Here is a 7,623-nt window from a genome sequence, read left to right on the forward strand (position 1 = left end):
CCACGACCTTGTGATAAAATAGTGGGAAGGGGACCTTGACTGGGACATTAGGAGTGTTAGGAGCTATGATAGACTCTGACTCCGACTCAGACTTAAATTCAGATTCTTCTCCATTTTCCTCTTTGAACATAGGGCCTTCTCCAGTTGTGATCTTGAGAATGCGGCCTCGGCGATCGGTCCACTTGATGGTTTTCCTCCAACCTTGTGTAGTTTTTTCCAGGTCAGTGTCGGAGATCAAGGCAGTTGGGTCAAATCGGTTGTCCTTCAGGACGATGTTGATAATGTCCTCATAGTCGAGGTGCTTGATGTTATCCTCTCCAAAGAGGAGGGTGACAGCTTGTCCATCGAGGCATGACGACGGCTTAGACTCGGTGATGCAGTTTTGGTGTTGTCGGGGATGAAGTAGCAGTCCTGGAAGACTTCCACACCCGGGTACCTGGCCTTGGCCAAAGAGTCATAGATCGGCTCTGGAAAGCCATGGTAGAGCTCAGACTCTCCCTTGGGTACAAAGTATCCATTAAGGGTCAGATGATATGGACGGAGGATAACCCTGTGCTTCTTGCGCTTCTGAACTAGGAGATTCATCTCTTGGATATCTTCATCGGTAGGTTCATAACCCCGTCCGAAGGGAATGTTGGGGACCTTAGCCTGTTTCAAGGGAGGTAAGGTGCTCTTCAGTGGATTGAGGGGCAAACCCGGGAAGTAACCCTGGTGCATCATGATGCGGTTGACCGTGAGGTTGGCAAACGGGTCACAATCAAAGGGTGTTGATTAATCAGTTATGGCGTTCACGGCTTGGAATCCACACATTTCATTGTCAACTTCCTCAATGGTCTGGTATGCTATTCCCTTCCTCATGACAGCTTTGATCGGGGAAGCAGGAATTGTGATTGTTTTCCCGTTGAAGGGGACCCTGATCTTCTGGTGGAGAGTTGAGGTAAATGCCTTGACGGCGTGAATCCATGGACGTCCCAGGAGCATATTGAAGGAGGCGTCGATGTAGACCATCTGAAAACTGGTTTGCCTTTCTAGCGGTCCGGTTGCGACAGTCAGAGTGATGAGCCCCGCGACCTTGCGACGAGTGCCGTCGTAGGCGAGTACTCCTTGATTTGTTGGGACTAAATCAGCTTTCAATACCAAGCTTGTGAGCAGTCTTGAGGGGAATCACATTTACTGTGGATCCGTCATCTACAAGGACCATGGGTACATTCTTCTTGAGACATTGTACGGTAATGTACAGGGCAAGGTTATGATTAGCTCCGAAGGGAGAGATATCTTCGTCAGAGAAGGCAACCGGGTTGTTCAAGTCAGGGGCATCCCTTGTCATGTGTGCCACTATTTCTTCAGGGGAAGAGGTGGATGGCACAGTTAATTTTCCCAAGGCCTGTAGCAAAGCCTGTCGATGCTCAAAGGATGTCGCGATCAGTTGCCAAATTGAGATTTCGGCTTTTGCCTTTTGAAGCTGCTTGAGGATCGAATTCTCAGGAGCTCTTGGTTGAGTGTCCGCTTCCGGGACGACTTGGTCATTCGTTCTTGGAGCGACCGTTGAACTATTCGGGTTCTAATAGGGGCGTCCGGACCGGGTAAGGTGACCGATCTCTTTCGCCCACTACTACACAACCCTTGCATTTATGACGCTTTTTTGAGCATTTTTTGACGCTTTAAAACGTCAATATTTTGTTTATTGACGCTTTTAAAAAGCGTCAATTTTTAGGGCGTCGTTATTTTTTGTCGCTTTTTTTCGTCAACCAATATGACGCTTTTTAGCGTCTTTATGGACTATTGACGCTTTTAATTGTCAACAAACTTGACGCTTTTAAGCGTCTTCAGTGACTATTGACGTTTTTTTTTGTCAATAAATTTGACGCTTTTAAACGTCTTCATGGACTATTGACGCTTTTAATTGTCAATAATTTTGACGCTTGTAAGCGTCTTCATTGATTATTGACTCTTTTATTTGTCGACAAATTTGACGCTTTTAAGCGTCTTCAGCGACTATTGATGCTTTTATGTGTCACTCGATGAAACAAAATTAGGCGTCAACTATTTATATATTGACACTTCTTATATCACGCTATAATTTTGGCTTTTTGATTACCTGATAAAATCATAGAGAATAATTAAATAGACCTATCTATAAGTAGTATAGTACTACTAGCTATTACTAAATCATGAAAAAACATAATGCAATATATATAAAATGAATAAGTACCCACGTACTTTTATAAATAAGCATACGCTTGATACATATATCGTCTCCGTCACAAATACTAACATTGACAATTTAACTAATACTGTATAAACTAGTACGTACTTTATAGTACGACAGAATTAATAATATCAAAAGAGATCCGGACGATAGTAAAATCCAACATAAAGTTGTCCAAAAAAATCGTGAAAATTGCTACGCAACTAGCTAGACAAGGACACTTGTAGTTTGAATGTCGTAGGGGCTTCAATCATGTAGGCACAATGTCAAAGGGACTTCAATCAACATATGAAGGCGCATCTTCAATCAACATATGAAGGCGCATCGTCACCATCTGAAACCTATAATGGGCAAAAAAAAAGTAATTTATATAAATATATTTAATTAGTATATATACACTTCACAAAAATGTTTCAAAATTGTGCTGAATGGAATTACCCGTCAAGGGGTAAGAGGAGAGAAAATTAGCCAGAGTATGAGACTACTTCACATTATTCAGGAATGGATATGTTAGAACAACAAGAAACATGATAAATAACATGAATCAGTAAGCAGACTAACTTTAAAGAGCCTTTATTTTCTTAATAAAGATTAAGATGAAGCAAAAAAAAATGATTTTTATAGTTTCGTATCAACAAAGTTGTTTCAGATCATATAGTAGCGGCTAGCTCAACACTCGGTTAGAAGCAAGCTCATGCACATTAGGAACATGGCATCTATTCAAATTGAATAAAATAATTTAGGTGTCATCAGATTTCAAAAGAGTCTCATGAGATAATTAATTGAATCTCTCCTGTAAGCGCTAGCCTAGCGGCCAAGTAAAGTTCTTGCTGATAATCTTATTTATTTACGGTTCTTTAACTAGATTCACGATTTCACATGCCGAACTACCAAGCTTCTATAAATTGAACAGTCTCTAAACCCAATAATTAGTTAGCCGAATATAGCTATGGGCATCAACAACATGACATTCACCTAAAAAAAACCAATTATGAGCATAAATATGAAACTTTTATCCACAAATTGAACCACCCACATCAGAATAATACAACTCCAATTCATAATCCCAACAACTACAACATGACACTCACCTAAAAAAAACCAATTATGAGCATTAATAGTAAATGCAACCAAATATAAGTTTGCATCCAAGTTTCATAAACAATAACATATATTAGTTTCATATTAACTTACGGTCAAAGTATTCCATGCTGGCTGACTGGCCGTTTAATTGGGTTCTTCTAACATGAGTAGTGCATCTGTTTCCATGGCCAATAAGGGTACTTAGTTCCTCTAGCCATTCTCTCCTACAAAGTTGAAATAATTCACTGTTTACATCTTGAACAAAACTTCCCTGCAAAAAACAGAGGAAATGGGTGCATTAAATTATATGCAGCATGACATAATATAGAAATATGTTGCAACTTGCGAGTTCAACATACGGATAGCATTTTTTCAATAGCAGCAGCGCCTGCTGACTTAAATGCAGACTAGGCTAGACTAGAGAAATAATGAACAGTGGAGCAGCAAAGTAGCCAACAGACTGCGTAAAATGATTAAAAAATAAGCAAGGGTTATTAAGCTCAGGCAACGGTATATAGGCCTATTACTACCAATCAACGCTCAGTACATTTTTCTTTTGAATCGTCATAGTTGAAAGACCTTCTCAGCAATGACAATTAGAATCTGCCATAGGTTTGGAAAAATAAGCAAGAGAATGCGAACACAGTGAAAAATGGATTAGGATATGTTTGTATATAGCGTGAGGTAAGTAAGCAGGAGAACGCGGACACTAATAGGCAAGGGTCTATGGTAAGTAATGAACAAACGAGTCTAAAATATCCACAATAAAAATCAAGTATCTATGAGCACAAGATAATTTCAAAGGACTACACGCATAATGTACAAGAGAGTACATCACAAGAATAAATTATTACAAGTATCATAAATAGGAGAGTACAGCACTGAAATAAATTGGTAAAAGAGAGGTAAAGACACATTATTTTTTTATAGTAATCTCTCCTCCTTGCCTAAACAGAAAAATGGAAGAGTGCATACATTTAAAGAGGGGCAAAGGCAGTTTGACCGCAGCCAATAATATGCACACCCACCTGTTGTAGTATTCGTAAATAATATTGAGGATTTAACAACAAAAAGCTAATCATCAGTTTCATTGTACTCATAAAACTAGTAGCAGGTAAAAAAAAACTAGAGTCAAAATCCATTGAAAGATACGGAGTACTGAATAAGCAAGAGTAAAAGAAAAGAGACATACCTTAGTGTGATTAATTAGGAATGTTAATGAATAAATGGAGATGACAAGAGATGGGGAATTTAGCAGGAGACAAAAATAATCTATCCAAATGATGGATTGATTGTACACATTAGATGAGCCTATTAATGACAACTAACAAATAATCTATAACTGACACAAGAATATTCATACGCATTATCACCTCTGCTGTAGTTTGATATACAAGACCCCATGAATAAATTGTCATACCTACTTCAACTTATGACAAGGTTCAAAGAGATAGAAACACCTGCTTCAACTTATAACAAGGTCCAAGAGAAAGATACGCATATAGAATAGTGTACAAATTAGTACTCGCATTCAAATTGAAATATGAGGATAAGGGATATTGGGTAACTTTTAGAAAACTGACTAATTCACCTATTGCTAAGCCTACATAAAGAAGGGCCTGGTTTACAAAGGCTAACAGTGCCACTCACAGTGAACATGATTAAACTACAAATAGGTTATCAGCTAGGATCTTTTAATTCCTTAGCAAATAGACTACAATGAAAAAAGAAGCTCACAACAACAGCAGGCTTATCAAGTCTCTGGTCTTTGGGAGGCCCTTCCAGTTAGTTGTCTTCAAACAACCTGTAATAGCACCGTTGACATCATAAAAAACAAGGTTTAAAAGTTTAGAGTTCAGTGGAAATAAACAACGAAGTAAATAGACAAGCTCAAGAAGGTTGCATATCAACTACCCCTTATTTTCCGTTCATTCGTATCATAACAACGACCTAATTTTGACGAATCTAGTCTCTAGATATCAAAAAAATTGAAGTGTGTGACTTATTTGATTTTATCTAAAACCTCAGCTAAGTCACAATTCAATCGCAGTAGTATAATACGGTAGAGTTTAAATAAATAAAAACATTGGACAATCAGATTTAGCACAAGTATTACTAGAATTAAAACGAACAAATACCTTAATTCGATGAGACGATAAACCACGCCATGTCTATTATAATTACAGCGAATAGAATATTTAGATAGACATCCCATATTTTTACGGTAACAGTGCAAATTCTCCTACAAGTTTCAAACACCAAATATATGTACTTAAAACATCATCAAAATTGAATAAAACAAATTGAATATGAAACAAACCCCTAACTTGACTACTTTAACAAAACGTAAACATAAACCTCTAAATTGAATAACCCTAATTTGCTGGTAGTCGGTGTAAATTAAATACGAAACTAAAATCTAACTTGAATTTGAATCTAAAACCCCTAAATTGAATGTGGATCTAAAACCCTGAAATTGATCAACCCTAATTATCAGGTCTTAACAATCAAAATCTAATACTTCAAACACAACAAAAATTAGGTTAAATTTATCATTAAATATCAACCAAAAAATCATACAACACTCAAATGCATCTAACTAAGCATAAATCAAATTATCCATAAATCCTAATTGATTAATAAAAATAAGTGAAAAATTATGAGTACCTATTATTAGATGGAACAGACTGTGAGAAGGCGAAACGTAGGAGGCGATAGTGGTGGTCGGCGTGAGCCTGGGCGTCGTTGTAGGAGGCGTTGTGGATTGCCAGATTGAACGAAAAATGCTGATTGAATCGTCTTTACTGATGATTGAACGGGAAATTGCTGATGATGAACGGGAATTTTGAAGGTTAGGGTTTTTTAATTGAAGAAAATATGAGTAAAGTAGTGGCGTTGAATCGTTGATAGTGGACGGGTTAGCGGGGTTTTTTAGATGAAATTTAGAATTTGGGCTTCTAATATTAGTATAATAATGGGCGGTTTCCAAAAAAAAAAATGGAGGGTTATTTACGGTCGACGCTTTATAAAAGCATCAATACGAAAGTGTCATCAATGTAAGGGATTTGTAGTAGTGGCCCTTTTCTCTTTCCCTGGGACAATATAGACATCTTTAACATCATCTCTCCAGATGCCATTTATTTCAGGATCTCAAAGGCACCTTGGAGGGGTATTCCTTGGTGGGCAGTTTTTGTGAGGGATATTTCTGTGAGGGTAATTTTTGTGGGGGTAGTTTTTGCGAGGTTGATTATTGTGAGGATGATTATTGTGAGGTGCATGCCAGAATGGTCGCGGGAGCAATCCGTCCTGGTGAGGGTAGTTTTGGGCGCTCGAGGGACTTCCCCTCGGGCGTGGTGGTGGAGGATTGAAGATAAGCCGGCGGTAGGCATCTTGAAGTTGGGTAATCCTCTCGGAGAGGCTGGCTATGGCTTCCTCAACCTGTCGGAACATGGTGAGCATAGTTGCGGCACTGAACACAAATACCCCGTCCGAGGGATCTTTCTCCAAGGTGTTCACCTCGTCATCAATTGGCAGGATGAGGTCAGATCAGTTCAGAGTTGGTTCATCTTTGGAGATAGCGTGGATTCCGAGAGGGTATGTTCTGTTGTTTGGCTTAGTCGGTGGGGGTAAATGCAATTCCTCTTTCTCAATCATGTCTTAGATGATGTGTTTGAGTTTGAAGCAGGTTTCTGTATCATGCCCTTTCACTTTATGGTACTGACAGTAGGCATTGGGGTTCCAGAAGCGGGATTTCTTAGCATCGGTCGGATCCGGGGTGGGTCTGATTGGTTGTAACCTTCCCTGGTCCATGAGCCTCTTCAGGGCACTTGCATAAGTTGACCCTATATTAGTGAACACTCTATGGGGGCGCTCAGCTCTCTTAGCAGATGGTTCAACGAGGTTGACTTCATCAATTTTGTTTGTTTGGCCGTAAGGGCGAGACCCGGTTGATGTGGATCCCTGATAGCCTCTGCTAGTGGTCTTGGCCAAGACACCCTTTCGGAGGTCATCTTCAACGCGTGTCCCCAGAATTTGCAGATCGTGGAAGGTCTTAATATTTTGGTACCTCAGTAAGTTGGCATACACTGGGCGGAGATTGTTGACGAACTTTTCCACCAAAGTTGATTCACTCGGCTTGCTGACCAGCTGAGTACTTACCCTCCTCCAACGGGTTAAGAACTCGGTGAATCCCTCCTTGTCGTTCTGGGTTAGGACCTCAAGGGTACGGGTATTGGCTTGGATTTCAACATTGTCAGCGTATTGCTTAGCGAATTCAACTGCGACTTTATCCCAAGTAGTAAGGTTTTTCGGATCAAGGGAGTAGTACCTTT

General features: G+C 39.4%; 1 long non-coding RNA gene across 1 annotated transcript; it reads right to left on the reverse strand.

Annotated features, from left to right (window-relative positions):
* Nucleotides 1-2,196: 2,196 nt before the first annotated feature.
* On the reverse strand, nt 2,197-6,355 carry LOC141606445 (uncharacterized). The gene is made up of 4 exons (XR_012526729.1): nt 5,960-6,355; nt 4,268-5,096; nt 3,404-3,563; nt 2,197-2,550 (listed from the first exon to the last, which is right to left on the reverse strand). It is a non-coding gene; the product is annotated as an uncharacterized LOC141606445 (long non-coding RNA).
* Nucleotides 6,356-7,623: the final 1,268 nt, after the last annotated feature.

Source organism: Silene latifolia, chromosome 1 (genome assembly GCF_048544455.1).
Source record: "Silene latifolia isolate original U9 population chromosome 1, ASM4854445v1, whole genome shotgun sequence".
NCBI classification, from domain to species: Eukaryota; Viridiplantae; Streptophyta; class Magnoliopsida; order Caryophyllales; family Caryophyllaceae; genus Silene; species Silene latifolia.